Source organism: Epinephelus fuscoguttatus, linkage group LG21 (genome assembly GCF_011397635.1).
Source record: "Epinephelus fuscoguttatus linkage group LG21, E.fuscoguttatus.final_Chr_v1".
Classification (NCBI taxonomy): domain Eukaryota; kingdom Metazoa; phylum Chordata; class Actinopteri; order Perciformes; family Serranidae; genus Epinephelus; species Epinephelus fuscoguttatus.
Window position 1 is genome coordinate 32,888,345 of NC_064772.1, and position 22,544 is coordinate 32,910,888.

The window sequence follows — 22,544 nt, forward strand, 5'->3', positions numbered from 1 at the left end:
CAGACCTAGGACCAATTCCATTTCTTCTGCTTAGCCCTTGTCTTGGCCCTTTCCCTTGGTTTTGCATGATCACGTGAGGGGAAGTTGTGTCCCAATTCTCCGTCAAGTTAGCTCTTAACCTGATGGAGAATTGGGACACCACTTCCCCTCAAGTCAATAAGTCTGTAAGGGATCCATTTGGGATTGGGGGATTGTAAAAAAAGTGTATGAATGAAATGCAAGAAAAAACCCTGGCTGTTAGGAGTGTAAATCCAAACTGAGACTGGGGCGCTGAAAGGTCTGTATCTCTAACCTGTGCTCTGGTTATAAAGCAGGTTCCACCGAGACTTGAACTCGGATCACTGGATTCAAAGTCCAGAGTGCTAACCATTACACCATGGAACCACAAAATAAAGAAAAATACATGTATTTCAACACACCAAAAACATTATTTCTCATTTAACTGAAGCCACTGCACCCTCAAAACTTCCTACTAACAATTTGGCAACAGAAAGAGGCAGTGTATATAAACCATAGAAAAACAATGGATAAAAAGGACACTGAATGGTGCTGAGTCACAGGCTTTAAACTCTGTATGGGTGTGAACCCTTACACAGTCGTTGAGGTCACGTGACCTCTTAGTTTCAGAGTTGTTAAGGTCACCTGTCAGTCGTTGACCCACAATTTAAAATCCGGCCCCACTGAATTTGGAATTGAATAGCCTTGAATGCCGTCATGCTATAAAAAGATGAAGAAGTTCTAGATGGCTTCTTTCATGCCTCTTTACACCATCTGTCTTCTCGGGCCAATGCGATCATTGCTGTCCTCGAAGGAATGTCCCTTTTCCTTTCAGTAGTCGTCTGGGGAGGGATCCCAACTAGCCCTGTTGTATGCCGTCATGCTATATAAAGTAAGATATCATGTCAGACATTTTGACAAAACCGCTGTGGAGGTTCCATGGTGTAATGGTTAGCACTCTGGACTTTGAATCCAGTGATCCGAGTTCAAATCTCGGTGGAACCTGCTTTATAACCAGAGCACAGGTTAAATAAAGAGTCCTTTCAACTAGTGAGTCTCTGCTATACACCCCTGACAGCCAGGGCTATTCCTTGCTTGTTACATGACACTGCAACAGAAAACACAGCAATTCTTCCTATGGGGGACATGAGGTGTGGCTACTCTCATGCTGAACTACTGCACTATGCTGAAAAGCAAACTGAAGTGGCAAATACCTTTAAAAGGTCAGTGGGTGTTTGGACTAAAAACACCACCATTGGCTGAGTTGGCTGGGCAAGTTTTCTTTCAGGTTACATCAACTGAGGAGTCAAATTTGATGGCGCTGACAGGGTTAAAGCCTAGTTCACATTACATGATATTCACCCTGATTTTGCGTCGCTGAGACTATGGTAATCTTTTGAGTGTTCATACCTGCCGACGTGTGTTTCTGTCATCAGGAGTCTTGCCAACTGCGTTACAACCTGTGTGTGCACACCACAAGATTTCTCCACCGAGCCCTCGCCTACAGAGCCCCAGATAACGCGGTGACGTCACCAAACTACGTTTTTTAACTTGGAGACGACACATCGTAAAGGCATAGATATTCTTCCCAGTGTTGAATCAGATCTGTCTCCAGGGCCTGGGTCCAAACACAACACGCTCCCCGTGATCCTGTGGACCCCGCCATTGTTGTTGTTGCTTGCCGGCTTGTCAGTGTTGCCAGATCTTGGGAGAGAAAGAAGTAACCAGGGCTATGGAAACAAGCCCAAAAGAAGCGACTATCATGCATTCAAATAACTTATTAGACGGATATATATAGAGGGAGCGACTGTTTAGAAACAAGCCCCAAGTTATCATAAAGCATCACCTGGTGGCAACTCTGCCAGCTTGTCCTAACATTTCTTCCGTCCTCCTGTGTGCTGACGTGAGAGGTATCCCGCCTCTCATTGGCTGATGCTCTTTGTCAGTCGTGTCGCACTTCTCCAGTTTTCTAGCATGCCAGATATCCAGTCCCAGTCTCAGACGAGGGGGCGACTTGCTCGTAGGCTTGTTCACACGAGGACTTGTCGTGGCAGACTACCTACCGAATCACCTCCGACCCAAGGTGGCTCTCAAGATCCTCTGCGACGTCAAAATCACAGTGAAAATCGTGTAATGTGAACTAGGCTTTAAAGAAAGTGAACGTAGCATGTAGATCAGCTTATTTTCATTTTCTGCCTTTCGAGTGTATTTACACCTGTACTTTCATGTGGTCAAGAGCAATCCGATTGCATTCCAATCACAAAAAACGCATGTTAATGCTAGGTGTGAAGGGGGTATAAGATTCGGAAGGTGAAAGATCTCTTTCTTTAACACAAGCTGTGATCATAAAGCAGGTCCCACCGAGATTTGAACTCGGATCGCTGGATTCAGAGTCCAGAGTGCTAACCATTACACCATGGAACCTCTACACAACTCTCATGACTGTTTCTGACATGATATCGCCATGCATGTGGTCATATGACAACAGTAATAATGGAGTCATTTTCAGGATCACAGTGTAGAAGCTGTGAAATGCTTCTGCACTACAAGGAACACTATAGTTTGTCATATGAGTGACATTACTGCTCACTCTTCTTCCCCACTATCATGTTGCAAGCACTGCCCAAGGGAAAAATACTGCTGTCAGAAGTGGGATTCGAACCCACGCCTCCAGGGGAGACTGCGACCTGAACGCAGCGCCTTAGACCGCTCGGCCATCCTGACTGCTCCCAACCAAATTTTTCTATGAAGAACAATCATCCAATGAATAGTGATATTCACTGTTGAATAATCTAAATAAACTAGAATGGCCTCACGGTTGTATGCCTTCAACCAGTAAAGTTGTAGTTGAAGATGATATCCTTGTCTGTTCAGACTCATATGAAGCCATGACAGTTGACAATGTTTCCAGTAAAGATGCAGCTGCAAAGAAGAGACCATTCTAGAATGTGGATGCTTCACACACATCTCTCCATTTCTTTAACACCTTCAGATGTTGTTTCCAAATGGATTTCTAGTCTAGCATCTTAACCGTCATGACAACCACCCTCACCAGCAGAAAGATGTTTTTCCTAGATGCACGGGTAAAAGAAGAAATCTGACTTCAACACCTTTTTTGCCAGAAAATTAAACAGGACTTACAGCTTGCACATATTTGATTGGTCACCACAGCACCTTGCCAGATGACGCTGTGCAACACTGTAACATAGGCCACTGACGAAACTCCTCCATCCTCTTCGGTCTTGTGCCCTCTTAGTCAGTTGTTGCCATGACAGCCCTTCCACTTTCATCTCCTCCTCTGTGGTTCTTCTCCAGGTGGCTTTAGGACTCAGAAATCAAGAAGGCCATCAAGGCCTTAAGTGCAACACACACCGCCGCCGTACGCCGCATGTCAAAACGCCCGCCTCCATTATATTCTATGAACCAACCCACACTGGCACCGGCCGACGCACCGCGCCGCTCTGCTTCAGCCCACTGCTCTATTTCCAGCGCGGCCGGCGCTCATGGTGGCACTGCGAGAAAAGCCTTTTATATACGTCTCGTCTCATAGGATCAACTCCAGTTGTTTCAAATTTTTAATAAGACGACTTTGATAAGAAACTCACCCGTGAAATTCAAGTTCTTGTTGCCTCAAAGTTTTTCCCCTTCTTCTTCTGTTACTAGCAGTTGGCAATCGTTGGCAACTAGTGTAGGTACAGCCACCTAGAGGGCTGGGGTGGGAAATACATGTTGACGGTGCCGCTGCGCGCCGCTGCCAGTGTGTGTTGGGGGGCAGCCCTTGACGGCCACAGCGCCGCGCCGGTGGCGGTGTGTGTTGCACTTTAGGAGGAGGCAAGGCAGAAGGACCGGAAAATCAGGCTGGCTTCAGGAACAATAGATCCTGCGCAGACCAAATAGCCACACTCAGGAACATCATAGAGCAATCTATTGAATGGAACTCTGCTGTCTATGTCAACTTCATTGACTTTGAAAAGGCCTTTGACAGTGTGGATCGGGAAATGCTGTGGAAGTTGATGGCGCACTATGCCCCCCCCCAAAATTAATTAACATCATCAAGAGCACCTACCAAGGGACACAGTGTCGCGTCCTCCATGAAGGTTGCCTATCAGAGGCCTTTGAGGTCCTGACTGGGGTGCGGCAGGGATGCTTGCTCTCCCCCTTCCTCCTCTGCATAGACTGGACCATGGTGCAAGTAACCAGCAATAACCAAACCAGCATACAGTGGAGCTTGACTGAACAACTAGAAGACCTGGATTTTGCAAACGATTTAGCACTCCTAGCACATACCTACCAACAGATGCAGGAAAAATCACTCAATCTAGAGATATCTGCTGCTTTACTCAGACTTAAAATCAACTCATCAAAAACCAAGGTAATGCGCATCAACAACAAGAACAACTCTCCAATAATCATGGATCAAAATCAGTTAAAGGAGGTAGCCAGTTTTACATACCTTGGAAGCATAATTACTGTGGATGGGGGAGCGGATGAAGATGTCGTGGCCAGAATAGGAAAAACAAGGACAACATTCAACATTTTAAATAAAATCTGGAAAGCAAAAAATATATCACTCAAAACTAAACTGCAAATCTTCAACTCAAATGTCAAATCTAGGGATGTATCAGCGCTGATCACGTTATTTTTACAAAATCGGAATCAGTAATAAAAGATCGGAGGAATCAAAACAACAAAAATGGCCAGGTTTTTCATCTATGTTGTTCACTGTTGCCTCCGCTTTCAAATGTATAAAGTGTGCCGATCCTGTAGCCTATATTTTTTGTTGAAGACAAGAAGAAGATATTGAATTTGTTTACATTTTGTGCTGCTGAACCACTGATAAGCTTTTTGGATACTATTTTAATAAAAAACAAACCTTATGTGATAACTTGGATGCACTCTTTTTTTTCTTTCTTAATGCTTTGCAAAGTATCAGATCAGACTCGGTTTCAAAATAAATGACACGTATCTGATCGGATGCAAAAAAAATGTGATCGGGACAGATCGGGACTCCATTATAAAACACGCACTAACATGGAACCCGCAAGGCAAGAGGAAGCAAGGGAGACCTAAAGTCAGTGATTATCACCTCAGTAAATATCTATGACATCTTCGTCCTTGGTATAGGCTATAGCCTAGGCCTACGACCGCATTTTTATATTTTTTGTGTTATAATGACGTTATTTTAATATTTTGCATCACATGCAAAGTGAGTGTCTCCGGCTTGTCAGCTGCTCAGCCAGAGACATGTTGCTCCTCCTCACTTCAAGTCGCTGTCATTAACTTTTAACCTGCAAAGATGGCAGTGCCGCAACATTATAGGAATTTATGAAAGCCCTTATGACCATTTCAATAGTTACACATTAAAACAATATTTATTTGCAATTACTCTATTGAACGACCCCGAAGCATGAGCAAACGGGCTGTGTCACTTCAGATCAAAGAGATGTGCCCTGTCACTGTCAGCGCAGGGCCGACAGGGCACCCTCCGCGGAGAGGAGAGGAGATGAGATGGATTGTAGGTCTGTTTGTAAACGGGGCTTCTCTGACAGTCATGTATTTCCCCAAAAACATCCCTTAATGCATGGTAGAGTGCCATTTTTTTTTCTTTTTCAAAATCGCCTTGATATCCAGCAAATCGCCTGGCAACCCTCCAATCGCCAATATACGATTTGATCGCTGATCGTCCCAGGCCTAATGGGAGTCATCAAAATGACAGGATTTGAGGTGTTGTAACTTCCTGGGAGTGAAAAGCTCTATCCCTGCAAGAAAAAAGTAATTTTACTCACAGCATTCTTGTCTGGTAAACATAACCAGACAGGAAAAATTCTGCGATGGCCGGGAATCGAACCCGGGTCAACTGCTTGGAAGGCAGCTATGCTTACCACTATACCACCATCGCAAGTCACAGGCATGTCCTCTGCACACTCAGCAGTTCATGTCAGGAATTCCACAAGAGCGGAGGGAGGGAAAAGAGAAGGAGGAGGAGTGGAGGAGAACAAGCAGGCGGTCGATCATCAAAATTTCCACTTTTTTTCTTGCCTTTGTGATTTAGGATCTGTCGTTCTTCAGGCATCTGTTAGCAAAGAACTGTGCAAAGACCCCCACTGTTCAAGTGAGTATTGCTTCCAAGTCACTGTGGTACAAAATATTCAAGAAAACACACCACAAGGTAGGAAAAGACAAAAACAAAGCTCTTCTGTATTCAGAGGACAAACTGGGCAACAGGAAATGAATTATGGTGCGTGTAGCCTGGCAGCCACATCAGAAAATGACTGTCTACTCAGAGCAGAGTATGTAAATTACATGCTCAGCACAGACACACAAAGAGCTACAGATTTATGAGGCCACACTGCCTCTTGCATGTGTGAACAGAGCATTACAAATTCCTAAATGGCAAAAATCCCTGATGGATTGAAGTTACTGGCGTCCACAATCAACAAAAGCAAAACTACATCAAAACATCACAGACTGAAAGTGAAACTTGTCTGTGCTTTCACTTTCTGTCCCAGTTAGAGAGGGCTGATTGCAAGGTATTTATTTTTTCACCTCATAAGCAACTTCACAGATAATGCGTTATTTCAAACAGCCTTCTGTGTGTGAGAGCATAATTAATCTTAAACTTTGGTGTATGGCTGTCTCATAAGAGAAAGAAATTAGAAATAAGTACATATGTTGAGGAGAATTATTACAAGAGATGGTTCATTACCACCAAATAAAAGCTATAATTGTTTTACTGAGAAAGAAGTACTCATCTTTTTGTATGTGCTTTCTTACAGCCACTTAGTTCAGGGTGCTTTTAATTTTCAGCCTCTACACACAAACAGAGAGTGTGGGTATTATCTGCCTTTAGTGACTAATTGGCTTGCCAAGTCATATTTACTGTACTTCCAGCATTATAAAGCTTGCTGGAGATGCCGGGGATTGAACCCGGGGCCTCACACATGCAAAGCATGCGCTCTACCACTGAGCTACATCCCCTCTGTTGATGCATAGCAGACAGCAGTTGCAGTTTACATGCAGGTGAAGATTGTCAGTCATCCTGGTAATGGCAATCTTAAGTGCTATATCGTAGGCAACTGGACTTGCTTGAGTTTCTTGCAGACGTTTGGCCTCTCATCCAAGAAGCTTCTTGAATTCTAACGGACTGCTGCGGATGTGAAGCCTTACACAGTGGTTGAAGTCACATGTGAGCTCTGAGTTTCAGAGTCATTAAGGTAACTAGTGAGTCGTTGACCCACCCGGCCATCTTGTGCATCATTAGGGTTAGATGGGTCCAGGTGTGAATGGGTGTTAAGTCGTCGAAGGAGGGATCCCAAGACTGCACTGTAGGTGGGTGATAAGTGGTGTCGTAGGCAACCTCCTCTGTTCAACGATGGTCGTTCTAGTTTGACGTAGATGGCTTCTTTCATGCCTCTTTACACCATCTGTCTTCTCGGGCCAATGCGATCATTGCTGTCCTCGAAGGAATGTCCCTTTTCCTTTCAATAGTCGTCTGGGGAGGGATCCCAACTAGCCCTGTTGTATGCCGTCATGCTTTAAAAAAGTAAGATATCATCTCAGAAATGTTGACAAAAACGCTGTGGAGGTTCCATGGTGTAATGGTTAGCACTCTGGACTTTGAATCCAGTGATCCGAGTTCAAATCTCGGTGGAACCTGCTTTATAACCACTGCACAGGTTAAATAAAGAGTCCTTTCAACTAGTGAGTCTCTGCTCTACACCCCTGACAGCCAGGGCTATTCCTTGCTTGTTACATGACACTGCAACAGAAAACACAGCAATTCTTCCTACGGGGGACATGAGGTGTGGCTACTATCAAAAATTTCCAACTATGCTGAAAAACAAACTGAAGTGGCAATTACCTTTAAAAGGTCAGTGGGTGTTTGGACTAAAAATAATACCTTTGGCTGAGTTTGTTGGGCCAGTTTTTTTTTCAGCTTACATCAACTGAAGAGTCAAATTTGATGGCGCTGACAGGGTTAAAGGAAGTGAATGTAGCATGTAGATCTGCATATTTTCACATACATTAATACCTGGCATTAATGTGCGTCTCTGGTGTCCACATCTAGATCTGTTTGCTATCCAATCACGCTCTGTCCCGCTGATGTCACATCCTCCTCTTATTCTGCAAACATTTCCAGCAGCAGACTACAACGTCATATCCCATGTGCCGCAATAATAACAATAACAACTAGGGATGGGCAGCACAAGCAAAAACACTATTCGAAAATCATGGCAACTATTCGACGATTTTTCGAATAAGCTTTGCCTCACAGAGTTTGCACTGCACCTCATTTTCGTTTATTTTGTCAAAGTTGTTCCACACAGAACTTTTTGATGACTGTAGTAGTCTCTGCATGTTTCTCCTGTTTGTAGAAGAGCATCAAACTAGCTGGTAGCCCATCTCACACCGCTGTAGCAATCATACACTGCCCTCGTGCGGTTAGGAGCTGAATTGCATGTCAAATAAAGGGGGGAAATAAGATGGCGAATAGTAATAGTCGCATTAAAAAAATCGATTTTTCAAAATAAAACGACTATTTGAAAATTCGAAAATCGTGACCCATCTAATAAGATGTTAGCCACCCATAAAGGTGCGTTATTGTATGGGCACTTTTGTCGAACCAAAATGGAGAGCAGACACTTCGTCTCACCGTGACTTGCACCTGTTTTGAATTTACACTTGTGTTTGATGTGGTCACAATGCATCCCTGACCACCTTCAGAAGTGGTTTGGCAGATCGGATAACAATCCATCCACAATTCCTTTCGAGTGTATTTACACCTGTACTTTCATGTGGTCAAGAGCAATCCGATTGCAATGACAAAAAACGCATGTTAATGCTAGGTGTGAAGGGGGTATAAGATTCGGAAGGTGAAAGATCTCTCACAAGTTGTGATCATAAAGCAGGTCCCACCGAGATTTGAACTCGGATCGCTGGATTCAGAGTCCAGAGTGCTAACCATTACACCATGGAACCTCTGACATGATATCGTCATGCATGGGGTCATATGACAACAGTAATAATGGAGTCATTTTCAGGATTACAGTGTAGAAGCTGTGAAATGCTTCTGCACTACAAGGAACACTATAGTTGTCATATAAGTGACATTACTGCTCACTCTTCTTCTCCACTATCATGTTATAAGCACTGCCCAAGGGAAAAATACCAGCTGTCAGAAGTGGGATTCGAACCCACGCCTCCAGGGGAGACTGCGACCTGAACGCAGCGCCTTAGACCGCTCGGCCATCCTGACTGCTGAAGGCTAACTTTTTGAATTGACTCACGACTTCCAACCAACAACAAATCTGTCAAAAGAAAGATGCTATGCATTCACATCCATAATGGAAATGTTATCAGGATCAGAGTGTAGAAGCTGTGAAATCCTTCTGCAGTACAAGGAACACTGTAGTTTGTCATATGAGTGACGTTAGTGCTCACTTCCCGACTATCATGTTACAAGCACTGCCTTCAGGGAAAAACACCAGCTGTCAGAAGTGGGAAACTCAAACATTTCACACTTGCCTGTCCATTTATATTGCACTATAGTACAACTTTCAGTTGTTCATCTCACAGCATATGTTTGGCAGTTTGCTCTAGCACTAGTCAGATGGCATTGATGGGAGTCACCAAAGTGAAAGGACTCGCGGTGTTATAACTTCCTGGGAGTGAAAATTAAGCTCTAACCCTACAAGAAAAAAGTAACTTTAATCACAGCATTCTTGTCTGGTAAACATAACCAGACAGGAAAACTTATGCGATGGCCGGGAATCGAACCCGGGTCAACTGCTTGGAAGGCAGCTATGCTTACCACTATACCACCATCGCTGTACACAGAAACAAACTCTGCACACTCAGCAGTTCATGTCAGGAATTCGACAAGGGAGGAGGGAGGGAGAAGAGGAGGAGGAGGAGGAACGGTCCTCAGCACAGACACACAAAGAGCTACAGATGTATGAGGCCACACTGCCTCCTGCATGTGTGAACAGAGCATTACAAATTCCTTCAGCTGACTACCAGGCCACATCTGATGTCATCACAGCATCACTGCTGTCAGCGTAGGACTTAAAGGAACACTACAACTCCCAATCCTAACACCCCTGTGTTACACTGAATCTGTGAAGAAATTCAGTAATTGAATTTACTGGCGTCCACAATCAACAACACCAAAATTATATCAAAACATCACAGACTGAAAGTGAAACGTGTCTGTGCTTTCACTTTCTGTCTCAGTCCAGCTTTAAACGGCATTGATGGGAGGAAAACACCCAGGTGGACCACACTCATTTTAGCTCCTGTACCAGCAAGATGCAATGACACACCACCACAGAATACCATCTGTAACAAACATCAGTACATCTGCAGTCTGCACTGAGTTTGAACGAGAGACTGAATAATTACAAGATATATAAAATAAAGTAACCACCATAAAGTTTTCATCAGCCCCCACGTTTTTTTCTACTGTTTACCTGTTCTCTGGCCTGTCTGTGATGTCAAACGGGACACACTGAAAAAAACACACACACGGAAAGGCTGGCAATGGGAAAGTAGTCTATAGCCTATTTTTAGTGGGGTTTACCCGTGTTTAAAAAACATGGTACATGTGCTACTTTTGGCTTGAAAGGGGAATTACATTCATCATGACTGTGCAGCATCTGTAGGTGATTATCCGTCCACGTCATTTCTGGCACCAATTGTCCAAAAAAGTCTTCCGTTGTCGGCAGGATTCGAACCTGCGCGGGGAGACCCCAATGGATTTCTAGTCCATCGCCTTAACCACTCGGCCACGACAACCACATGATGTCCACCTGTTACTAAGCTCTCGAATGCTTAATTGTACCGCGAGTTCACTATATTATTCATATTCTTCACTATACTCTTCGGCTTTGGTGCATGACTGTCTCATAAGAGAAAGAAATTAGAAATAAGTGCATATGTTGAGGAGAATTGTTACAAGAGATGGTTCATCGCCACCAAATATAAACAGCTGTCTTTGTTTTATTAAAAAGAGGTACTCATCTAAAATGTATGTCCATTCTTATAGCCACATATCAGTTCAGGGTGCTTTTAATTTTCATACTTTCAACTTAGTGATTATTTCAGCCTGTATGACCATATGAACCATATTCACAGCATCATAAAGCTTGCTGGAGATGCCGGGGATTGAACCCGGGGCCTCATACATGCAAAGCATGCGCTCTACCACTGAGCTACATCCCCTTTGCTTCACACACTGAAGATAAGCAGGGAGATGTGGGTGCTGGTAAGATGGAGGGAAGTTTACCACAGTTCATTTACACATACTACTCACCTTGTTATGATATATAGCTGATTGTAAATCAGTAAAGTATCCCTTTAACAGTTCAGAGTCAACACATAATAACAGTCTATAGTTGTTGACAGAAATTAAGGATGAATTTAGCTCATTTTAGCTCCTGTACCAGCAAGATACAATAACGCACCACCACAAAGTACCGCCCATCTCTGCAGTCTTCAATCATCAATCCATCTTAGTCTGCAGTTAGCCACGAGTTTGAAAGAGAGACTGAGTAAGTAAGAGATATATATAAAGATGTAACCACCGTAAGTTCTCATAGGCCTCAGTGCTTTTGTCAACTGTTTCCCTATTCACTGGCCTGTCTGTGATGTTAAACGCAACACACCAAAAAAAAAAACACCCCACACACATATGGAAAGACATGCTCATCTGCTGCAGAAACGCTGCTCTCATCTACTGGCAATGGGAAAGTAATCTATGGGCTATTTTTAGCTGGCTTACCCATGTACACAACTCACATGCACTCATTTTGGTAGAAAACAGGCACTTTCCTGATGACTCAGCAGTGTCTGTAGCAAGCATACTGTGCACATCAGTTCTTGCACTAATTGTTCAAAACAGTCCTCCGTTGTCGGCAGGATTCGAACCTGCGCGGGGAAACCCCAATGGATTTCTAGTCCATCGCCTTAACCACTCGGCCACGACAACTACACAAAGACCACCTGTTACTAAGGTCCTGAATGCTGAGATGTACCACCAGTTCACTATTGTTCACTATACTCTTTGGCTGTCGCATAAGAGAAAGAAATAAGTACGTATGTTGAGAAGAATAATTAGAAGAGTTGGTTCATCGCCACAAAATAAAAACCACAACTGTCTTTGTTTTACTGAGCAAAAAGTCCTTGTCTTATTTGTATGTCCTTTCTTATAGCCACATATCAGTTCAGGGTGCTTTTAATTTTCACCCTCTACACACAAAGAGGATGTAGGTATTGTCTGCCTTAAGCGTGAAATGCTTTCAACTTAGGTATTCTTTCACCAGGCTGGGTGATATGCACTATATTCACAGCATCATAAAGCTTGCTGGAGATGCCGGGGATTGAACCCGGGGCCTCATACATGCAAAGCATGCGCTCTACCACTGAGCTACATCCCCTGTGTGACAAAGAGAAAAACAGTACAAGAAAACAGAGAATGTAGGAGAATGATAAATGGACAAAGGCATGTAGTTTAACTTGCTACTTGCGACTAATCTAGGTTATAGAAAACTGTGTCTAGAACTAGAATTACCAAGTCAAAGAATACTAGCTTTGCTGTTTTTGCTCCACATTGACATGAATCTTACAATAACTCAGAAAAAAGCTGCCAGACGCAACTACTTTTGAAATAGTGCTACATACCCAGAGAAAACAGAGAAAAAGGGGCTGAAGCATTCGCTTTGCTCATGAGGTACAAAAACCTACAACTACAAAGATGCACTGTCGGCAGGATTCAAATCTGCACAGGGAGACCCCAATAGATTTGCAGTCCATCGCCTTCATCACTCGGCCACAGCAACCCACTCTAGACAAATTTACTCAATATTGAGACACCTGAATTATATCTGCAGGGGCTTTGACCTACTGGGAATCAACAGTACAAATTCCCGGCAGCTGAGCAGTCACCACACTTTTGTGAAAGGTTGATCGGAGCTAAGAACATTCTATGTATTCTCTAATCATAAAGAACTACTCATAAGAATTCAGAAAAACTGAGAAGATCTGGAGTTCGTGATGAACTGTGTAACTATTTAGTAAAGCACGCTATACTACGAGCTCAAAGTGCAGTAAATGAAAGACTGTGGTCTCTGGACACTTACAATTCAAGAACACAGAATATTGAGCTTAGTCTTGTCAAACAAAAGGTATTCCCAAAAATAAATAAAAATGAAAACTATATTTTTTAGTAAAAGTACAAACTGTAAAGTGAAAATAAAAACATTGTAACAATCCTCTTGACTGTCATCTTTCATGTGGAGTCAATTTAACCAAGTGTTTTGTCTAGTGATTCATCTGAAATAGACTTGAGCTTGAAATATGACTAAATTGTGTTCCTGCTATATACACAGGAAGGTAATATAAATACACCTATCATTTTTAGTTCTATATATTGACCACAAGATGGCAGTGGTTCATTCTTCTACAAGTCACCTCTTAGCGACACTTCTAAGTTAGACACACTCACAGTGGTAAATGAAAAGGGACAGAGTAAGATGTGTGAGGAAGTGTACCTTGAAATACTGTGGAAGGATGCAGTTAAATGCCCTCTGCAGGCTGTATCAGTGTGAATATCCTCCTCTCAGACACCTTCAGAACCATCCTCCAGAAGTCTCCTAAATGCTGCCCCAAACAAAAATTTGCAACAGGAAAAAAATCAGTGTAAACCAATTCAGTGGAAATAGTACATTACATACATGTATACATACAAATATATATACACACACCACAAGGATGTGGGTTTATCAGCCACCACAGCTAGTGGATTCCATGTTACAGGTGGTTAAGGTAAAGCCACTTACATTTGCATTATTCACTGTAAGTAGGAGTGTGCCGTATCATCTTTTCACGATAACACCAGACTAGATATCAAAAATTAATATCGTGATACTCGAAATATTTCGCCTTATTGTCACATTGACGTCATACTCTTACCCACTGCCACTACAAGCATGGCTGAAAGTGAAATTATCACAGACTCCACTATGGTTCCAAAAAGAGGAGCAGCTTCAGTAGTGTGGAATAAACTGTGGCGTCCTGAATGTTTTATGAACAGCCCCGGACTTCTCAGACTCTTTTAGTGACTTAGCGCTCAGAAGGAACTCATTCAGCGGCTCCTCTGGCAGCAGCACAGCGTCTCTCCCTCTCCTCTCTCACCGTATGCACACAGGAGTCGGTGTCATCAAGTGATTTTGTCATAAACCTTTGGTAATGTAAACTTTTGTGACGCTCGCGGCTCAACAAAAAGCTCCATATATGTGAATGTGTGATAGTTGTGGTATCACAGCCTGTCACAGGTTACAGTGTGATGATTAGAGGAGAAATGGCAGAGCATAAAGGTCCAGGTGGGAAAAAATCTTTTAAATATATATGTATAATCATGTATATAGATCCCAGGGAACATTTTTTGTATTTGGGAGCTGTTTAAATGTGTAATTTGTGGTATTTTATTTTGTTGAACTATTAATATTGTAACAGAATCTGAATCTCACTCTGAGTTACTGTTGTTGTTCACTAACTAAAGAAATGCAAGATGATTTTTGTTTATCTTTTTCTGAATATCTGAGGGCAAACTGTTAGGCCGCATCACTTATTTGGATGCAATACTGCTTTGTTAAATTAACAATAAAATATATATCGCTTTTTACTACTTTGTTATATTGTCAAGAATATTGTTATCACAAAAATACCCTGAGATATAGGACCATATCACCCACCCCTACTGCTGAGTCTCTTAACCTATAATAACATGACTTCATTAGTTTAGTTATAGTTTGTGTTAATAATCTAAACATGCAAAGTAACTAGTAACTACAGTTGTCAAACAAATGTCATGTTAGTGGAATAAAAAGTACAATATATACATCTGAGATTTAGTGGAGCAGGAATACAATGTAACAGAAAATGGAAAAACTAAAGTAAAGTACCTCAGAAATGTACATAAATACAGTATATAAGAAAACGTACTTAGTTTCCATGCCTGCTGCCTATCTACAGTAACTGTTAATCGACACATTTGGATAATGAGCCGGGTGATAATCTTTTGGTATGAGCCAAATTACTGCTAACAGAGATTATATAAACTTTCTAACAGGCTGGATAAACAGAAAACGAACCTTTTTTCCTCCCAGACAGTGATGCAGAGGCCCGGTGTTTTATCGTGATGGAGGTCAAAGCTGCTGCAGACGCCTCGTTACATAACCTGCTGAGATAAACACCAGTCAAACTTAAGCTAGCTAAAGTTAGCTCGTTAGCCCGCTAGCTTACATTTTGGAACGTTTACCGTTACTTTCTTGTAGACATGCTCCGGTTAAACTCGGAAACTGTGACAGACAGCGGCCTTTCGACGACACAGTCACCTGACAGTAGTTTTTGCCTGCTAACTCTTTAATTTATTATTTTATCCGAGTTTTGTGGGCATTAATAAACTTAGCGTGTCCTGTCCGCGTGCGGTCCTCTGCGGCAGAGGGCTGGGACTCGAACGGCGTGACGTCATAAGTCTTCATCGGCCGCTGGTGGTGACGCTGCTGTTAGATTTCTTGTTTACTGGGACATGCGAGTTTTAAATCACAAGTTTTCTCACTTCTGTATTCCTGTAAAGTGAGTTTACTGTGCATGCCATATTCATTTTTAAATAAAATAAAGGCTAGGTCAGGTCATGGGTCTCCCGGGACCCCTAGGGAGTCCTCAGGGTAACTGCAGGGGGGCCGCCAAATTATTGTTATTATTAAAACTATTGGTTACCTGACTAATGCTTATAAATGTTTTTTGTTTGTTTGTTTTGTTTTGTTTTTAAACTATTCTAGGTTACTATATGTGGACAGCAACTTACAGTTAGGGCACAAGTATACTGGCTGCGTGGCCAAATGTACGCGTACATAGTGTGCTGCGCCTGTGTGTAGACTTGCTGCAGCATGGTTGTTCGTCGACGCAGCCAAAACGCCTGATACTAGCCATGTTTCCATCAGCCTGTTTAGATGCGCATCTAGAAGTATCGCATTGGAATATTATGATGGAAACGCCAAAATTCGAATTAAAATCCTCTGATTCACACAAACTAAAATATGCTCGCTTTAGCTGGGTTTTGGTTGATTCGAAAAAATTGTTGATTCGCAAAACGGGTGATGGAAACAGTTATGTTCGAATTCAGTCTGACGTAGCGCACCTCTTTCCATGGTGATATCCACACTCCGGGTCGGGAAGGCGGTAATGCGTTTACAAGCTGGTTGCCAACCACCAGAAAACATAGAAGCAGGGTCGTAGCTACCATTGAGGACACTGAGGTCAAATCCTCTATATTTATTTATTTTTTTGTGAACTGGGGGTTTCAGCAGCTTGCAAGGAGTTAAAGAAAACAAACTCACACATGATTTCAGTATTTTTGGGATCAAGCTGTTTAAATTTTAAAACTTTTTATCCAACAAATAAATTTTTATTCTTGTAGGGTTTTGAAACAGCATTTAGACATGTCATAATGCCGGGAAATAAAAATTACAAACAGTACAATAAAACAAATTAAAAACATTTTAGATCTTTTTATTGATTTCTCGTCAAATTTTAAGGGTGGTGTTTTGTGCACCAGGGGACCAATGACCTCAGTATTTCTGAAATCCTGGCTACGGCCCTGCGTAGAAGAAGAAGAATGTGAGACTTGTTTTGTTTCCAGTTCTGCGGAAAACTTGCGCGAGTTCGTAGTTTTCACCAAAGTCTGTACATTTAATGGAAACACACAGGATTCGTATTTCTTTTAATGTGTATTTCCCAATGATTTGAATCACTTTTTAAAGATATTTTAGGACATTTTTGCCTTTAATCGATAGGACAGCGAAGCATGAAGGGGGGAGAGACGCGCAACAAAGGGCCATAGGCCAGAGTCGAACCTGGGCCGCCGCGACAACAGCCCTGCACATGGGGTGCCCGCTCCACCACTAAGTCACTGACACCCCGATTCGAATCACTTTTGGATGGAAACATAGCAACTGGTGGTCTCCGCTAGGGGCAGACCACAGCACTCAGACACAGAGGTCGCGAAAAGCTAGAGAAGAGGAGATTATAATTTTATGTCTTTTAAGATCTCGGCAGAGGAAAAGGCGTCGTCTCCACCGCATCGGAGATGGTATGTGCGGCTCGACCTCACGTTCACGGTCTCTAGAGGTCTACTTCGCACGAGCACCTCTAGTGTTCATGTCAATATTGCATCTCACGCCTGACCTACCACATCCTCCTGAGACCTGAACTTTCAGTCTGTATGTATTTTTATTTTGTCCTAGCTATTTGGGATCAATAGGACTCAGTAAGTATGCTATAGAAAACTAAACACAGTCAATGATACTGATCCACTGTCCTCAAACGAGATGACAATAAAGTCCTAGTGTCTTCAAACGAGATGACAATAAAGTCCTAGTGTCTTCAAATGAGATGACAGAAAGTCCCAATGTCTTTGAATGAGTACTTCCTAATCAACAGCGTCTTAGCTTGTCACTGTTGCTACAATTGGTCAAATTTGTTGCCATATCAAACTACAAACATTATTAATCATAAATAAACAAGTTTCAAACATAAAATGTGATCATGCCTCGGACCTTGTCCACTTTTCTATGGGGATCGGCTAAGAGACTGACTTGGCAGAGATGGCTGCCATCTTGTTTGTATGTGGGTGAGTGTATTATGCTATTACTACCACTAGATGGCACAAAAAAAAGTGTCCATGAACGAGGACAACAGGTCTAAGTTAAGCAGAATGAAGTATAAGCTCAAGTAAACCCAAAATGTGATGTCTTTATGTGAGGACACAGGGTCTCAGGACGATGTTAAAAATTACATGTGAGCAAAAAAAAAAAAAAACTCAATCAATAAAAAGCTTATTACCATCAAATGAACATTTTCTTTGGCCTGCTTTGTTTCTTCAAAAGCTAGATGATGTCAGCTTGGCAACTGCAATGGCAAACCAAAATTTCTTTCCAAACTGTTGTTCCAACTTGAAGAAGCGTTCATATAAATTTCCCAGGCAGAAACTCTAAACTTTTCTGATTATTCCGACGCCACATGAATGCAGGGTAAATCATTATCATTGGCTGGAGGTAGGGTCGGGGGACATGGTTTTCCTTGTATTATTATTGACTTTTCTATCATGACCTGTTCAAATATTTACAGTGAAAAATGATTTTATTCCGTTCCAAATGGACAAAACCTCCTTACCTTTCAGATTAATGAGACAAGACTCCAAAAACAGGAGGATTACAAAGTCAGAAAGAGTCTGCAGATAGATTGGGATCATGATAGGTGAGTGTTTGTTGAAAAGTCTGACAGAGCTCAGGGAAAATGCTGTCGATTTGGCAGGAGGTCTCGGTCAGATATTTGTTGTCTGTCTGGGCGTTTAGTGTCACTAACAAGCTCCTCTGTCAAGAGCAGCTGACCTGAGCATGCAAAGGACTCCACAATCAAAAGGCTGTTTGGCGTGTTGAAACCTGAGCAATAATCACCATACTGTAATCTGGCGAGAATTACACCCTCTTATTCCATTTTATGAGACTATTAAATGGCTGAAAACACTGAGGTAGAAATTATCGGAACCTCTCATCTTGGAGTGCAATCAAGCTTCATTCTGCACAGGTTTGTGTTCAAGAGCGATGATCCTGAAACACTCTTCCATGGGCTCCACCCACCCGTCCATGCCAGTGCTGGCAATTTGTTTCCAGATGTAAACATGCATGTTGCTTGGAGGCTGAGATTCAGTGAAAACCAGTGAGCTTGTGGTGAGAATACACTCCGACTGCCAAACACCTGGACAGCACACAGCTGGCTGCAAGTCCTGTTTTCACTGGGGGGAGCGCTGATGCTGAGGCCACTGCAGGAACGCTGTGTGTCTGTTAATAAAAGGTGATATTTCTCTGCCAGTAGCAGGATCACCCCATTGTCTACTGAAGCTGTTTCCGTGTGTTACAGAATCCGTCTCTCTGTACAGTATTTCAGCTCCAGTTTGTCAGCTGACCACAAAGATCCAGCTGTTGTCAAACCACTGTGGTCTTTCCACCGAGGAATTTGACAGAATGTTTCCAGCATCTCAATAAAAGGGGTCAAGGGCTTGGGGAAAAGGCTATCCAACCCCAATAACTGACATCATCATCCACCCTTTCTCTCGCACGTGGCCAAAAATCAGAAATCTGTTTTTGTTTGGTTTCTCTCATGGCTAAGCAACGCGACATAGAGCCTGTTGCTCTTATGAGACTTATTTTTTTCATTTGCTGGATACACTGAGCTGAGGAGAAAATGCAAAGCTATGGCAACATCTGGCACAGATCAATCGAAGAAAATGAAGGACAGAGTTGTTTCGATTTTCTGGAATGAAAGCTTGCAAAACAACCCCACTTGAAATGACATTGCAAAATTATTTGCTCCAAGAGTTTTGGGAGAGCGGACTGCAAAACATTACCTCACTTAGGGAAAGTACACCCAGATGAGCAACATGAATGCCTGGCCGGCTGAGAAACTTTATATAACATACTGTGTACCAACACCAGCTGCCACATTCAAGAGAACAGTAATACATGGTAGCTTCCAAGTCCTGCATAACCAGCTGCTATAGGAACCCTCCCTTTTGTATCTCTGCCTGACTGATTATGTAAATTACCAAAGTACACACTGTATGGCAACGGAGAGGAAACCTCTGTCTTTAATTATTCATCTTGGCTAACAGTGGGCCACAAACAGTACAAGGCCTTCCAGCCATCCTGCAAAGACTTCAACCATGAATTATGGATGAATTGGAAAGACCTTAGTGGCAGCAGACTCTGTTCGGGGAGACGGACCACTCAGGTTTGTCCTGTCAAAACTCTAGATCGCTACTTTTTTTTCCAAATCATAATCCGCAAAGTCTGGACAAGCTCAATTTACTCTGTTGGGTTTGGACTTTTACACATCACTTGTAGTTCACTGCATGCATATTTCAAAGCTTAAGGCATTTCCCATAAAGAAAACTCTGGTTTCCCAACACTATAAATCATAGCTGTGTAAATTAATGTATGCTACGTTTTTTATTAAGCAAGAACAAATCCTATAGCAACACCCTCCCATAAACACACCAGAACTTGAGTTTGGAAAAACGAAAAAAGAGCTCCTTCATATATTTCCATCAGTGTCATTCTGTGCTGCTACACAATATTTCACAGTGTTAAGGATTATTATAATACCCAGGATGATAAAGATGATGTCTGTATTCCTTAACACAGAGTTAGATGTTCAGACACCAAAGGGAGCACAGTGCAAACATCCCTGAACCTGTAGTTTATCTGTACGGTCAAAGAGCATAGATCCTGTTGGGGCTGACATCACAATGACGTCATTTCATTAGCTGGAGGCAAAACACAACTCTCCCCCACAGGGCTGTAGGCTACATAGGAGTCTTAAAATGTGGTCTTGTTGTGTTACTGGGAGCCAGAATAGAAGGAGTCATGGCTCAAACTTAAATTCTATCACCTACCAGCCGCCACTGCCTGCCAAAAAAAAAAATGAAGACAACTATGGCTAAATGTCATTAGACGAAAGGACTGGACGGAGGCGATCATCAAAAACGCTCACATGTGCAGCACACACTTCATATCAGGTTAGGGAAAAAGTATTTCCTGTTGTTGACCTGGGGAGAACATGCATACTCCGCACAGAAGGACTCCACCCTGGGTTCTAACCAGGAACCGTCTTGTTGTGAGGCGACAATGCTACAATGCAGACGTCCCTCTCCCCAGCAACGCTTTCCAGCTCCTCCTGGGGGACCCCAAGATGAGATATGTAATCCCTCCAGTGTGTTCTGGGTCTGACCCAGGGCCTCCTACCAGTGGGACGTGCCCGAAACACCTCCAGCAGGAGGCACCCAGGAGGATCCTGATCAGATGCCCGAACCACCTCAACTGACCAACTGACCCCTTTCGACACAAAGGAGCAGTGGCTCTACTCCGAGCTCCCTCCGGATGTCCGAGCTCCTCACCCTATCTCTAGGCTGCCAGACAGACCTGGTAAACCCAAACGTGCAGTGAGGGTGAACTGGGAACGTCTTCAACTCCCACCTCCTTGGGGAGGTTGGGGACATGGAATCGGAGTGGTCCATGTACAAAGTGGCTGCAGCTCCAGTGGAAATAAGAATATGTGCAATAGTTTTGTCAAAAATATCGATACAGGTTGATTCTGAATATCGGAAACAGTTTCAGTACTCATTTGCAGTATCGGTTCAACAGTACCAGCGGCTTTTTCTCACTCTCTCTTATTGTTAATATTTCCTACAGTCATTCTGATTTTCTCTGCTACTAACCAGAAAGTCATTGACATGTGAAAGCCTTGTTATATATTTTTTAGTAAAAAGAATCAATTTTATGCCCTTGATATTAATTTTTCCCCATACTACTGGAAGTGGTAACCCTAAATTCGATATTTTTCAAGGTATTGTATCAAAGTTAGTCATTCCAGTATTGTGACAACCAAGGTGTTGTTATTGTGAAAGGTAGCAAGATGAAATACCATTTTATAATAATTTGCAGAGCGTAACTCACAACTTCATGGTTGTATGGTTTGATTTTATTTTTTAAATAATGTATCTAATGTCGGGCTCTTTGTGTTTCCATATAAGCTCTATGTCTTTGTGTTGATTCATCCAGCATTCAGGCTGCTCGACTGCTTGATTCTCTGGCAGCAGAGTGTTATTTAGGTTGACTGCTCGCTGCGAGACACTACAGCTCACTGCCCACTCGGAGCTTCTATCTGCAACATGGACACTGAATCCATTCAAATGAACACAGTTTTGTTCATACAGCAAACACAGCATGTACAGTAAGCTACGGTTGGTGTGTATCGTGTGTCTGTGTGGGCTGTATGCATTGGAAACTGAGCTGTACTGACCACGCTACACCACAAGCAGATTCCACCAGTTGTGGCTGTGGGGTAATTAAAGTTGGACTTGATTTATTTCCACATAACTGGCCAATAATTGGGCTGACAGGCTGAGCACTCCTCAGGTTGATCATATGACCTGTTGCTGTCTGCTACGCTCTAGAAACAACTCACACAGCTGAAGCACCAATGCTCAACAAACCTACACTATGATCCTGTTTAATGGACTTCAGTTAGATTAAGATGAGCAGATATAAACCCAAGGATGAAGAATACAAAGAACATTGTTTTCTCCTGCTGTAGACTTTCATCTAAAAGCCTTTCAAATGGCTGGCAGAAGATTCCAGCGTCGCCTGTCGGGCCTCAATAATGGCTAAGTCACAATTAAGCTACCATGACAGCCGTGACCTCCTCCAGTGTCTTCTTAGCCAGGAAAACAGACAAACCACAAGTTTGTAGTGTTTCCAAAATCCCCAAATCTTTGTCTTACTTGAAATAATTGTTGTGTTTTTGGCCAAATACGAACGAATCAAACAATTAAAGTGGAATACAATACACAATTTAACATGTGTTTCCTCTATATGTATGCATTCACTGTGGCATAATTCAACAAAACCATAATTTAAAAGGACAGTTAT

At 42.6% G+C, this 22,544-nt stretch overlaps 14 non-coding genes across 14 annotated transcripts; 2 read left to right on the top strand and 12 right to left on the bottom strand.

The window, feature by feature from the left end:
• Positions 1-312: 312 nt before the first annotated feature.
• On the bottom strand, positions 313-384 carry trnaq-uug (transfer RNA glutamine (anticodon UUG)). The gene has a single exon. It is a non-coding gene; the product is annotated as a tRNA-Gln (tRNA).
• A 546-nt stretch (positions 385-930) lies between these two features.
• Positions 931-1,002, top strand: trnaq-uug (transfer RNA glutamine (anticodon UUG)). The gene has a single exon. It is a non-coding gene; the product is annotated as a tRNA-Gln (tRNA).
• Positions 1,003-2,349: 1,347 nt separating this feature from the next.
• On the bottom strand, positions 2,350-2,421 carry trnaq-cug (transfer RNA glutamine (anticodon CUG)). The gene has a single exon. It is a non-coding gene; the product is annotated as a tRNA-Gln (tRNA).
• A 217-nt stretch (positions 2,422-2,638) lies between these two features.
• On the bottom strand, positions 2,639-2,721 carry trnal-cag (transfer RNA leucine (anticodon CAG)). The gene has a single exon. It is a non-coding gene; the product is annotated as a tRNA-Leu (tRNA).
• A 3,103-nt stretch (positions 2,722-5,824) lies between these two features.
• Positions 5,825-5,896, bottom strand: trnag-ucc (transfer RNA glycine (anticodon UCC)). Its single transcript has one exon. It is a non-coding gene; the product is annotated as a tRNA-Gly (tRNA).
• Positions 5,897-6,903: 1,007 nt separating this feature from the next.
• On the bottom strand, positions 6,904-6,975 carry trnaa-ugc (transfer RNA alanine (anticodon UGC)). Its single transcript has one exon. It is a non-coding gene; the product is annotated as a tRNA-Ala (tRNA).
• Positions 6,976-7,581: 606 nt separating this feature from the next.
• On the top strand, positions 7,582-7,653 carry trnaq-uug (transfer RNA glutamine (anticodon UUG)). The gene has a single exon. It is a non-coding gene; the product is annotated as a tRNA-Gln (tRNA).
• A 1,251-nt stretch (positions 7,654-8,904) lies between these two features.
• Positions 8,905-8,976, bottom strand: trnaq-cug (transfer RNA glutamine (anticodon CUG)). The gene has a single exon. It is a non-coding gene; the product is annotated as a tRNA-Gln (tRNA).
• A 194-nt stretch (positions 8,977-9,170) lies between these two features.
• trnal-cag (transfer RNA leucine (anticodon CAG)) lies at positions 9,171-9,253 on the bottom strand. The gene has a single exon. It is a non-coding gene; the product is annotated as a tRNA-Leu (tRNA).
• A 500-nt stretch (positions 9,254-9,753) lies between these two features.
• Positions 9,754-9,825, bottom strand: trnag-ucc (transfer RNA glycine (anticodon UCC)). The gene has a single exon. It is a non-coding gene; the product is annotated as a tRNA-Gly (tRNA).
• An 884-nt stretch (positions 9,826-10,709) lies between these two features.
• On the bottom strand, positions 10,710-10,791 carry trnas-aga (transfer RNA serine (anticodon AGA)). The gene has a single exon. It is a non-coding gene; the product is annotated as a tRNA-Ser (tRNA).
• Positions 10,792-11,145: 354 nt separating this feature from the next.
• Positions 11,146-11,217, bottom strand: trnaa-ugc (transfer RNA alanine (anticodon UGC)). Its single transcript has one exon. It is a non-coding gene; the product is annotated as a tRNA-Ala (tRNA).
• A 684-nt stretch (positions 11,218-11,901) lies between these two features.
• trnas-aga (transfer RNA serine (anticodon AGA)) lies at positions 11,902-11,983 on the bottom strand. Its single transcript has one exon. It is a non-coding gene; the product is annotated as a tRNA-Ser (tRNA).
• Positions 11,984-12,359: 376 nt separating this feature from the next.
• On the bottom strand, positions 12,360-12,431 carry trnaa-ugc (transfer RNA alanine (anticodon UGC)). Its single transcript has one exon. It is a non-coding gene; the product is annotated as a tRNA-Ala (tRNA).
• Positions 12,432-22,544: the final 10,113 nt, after the last annotated feature.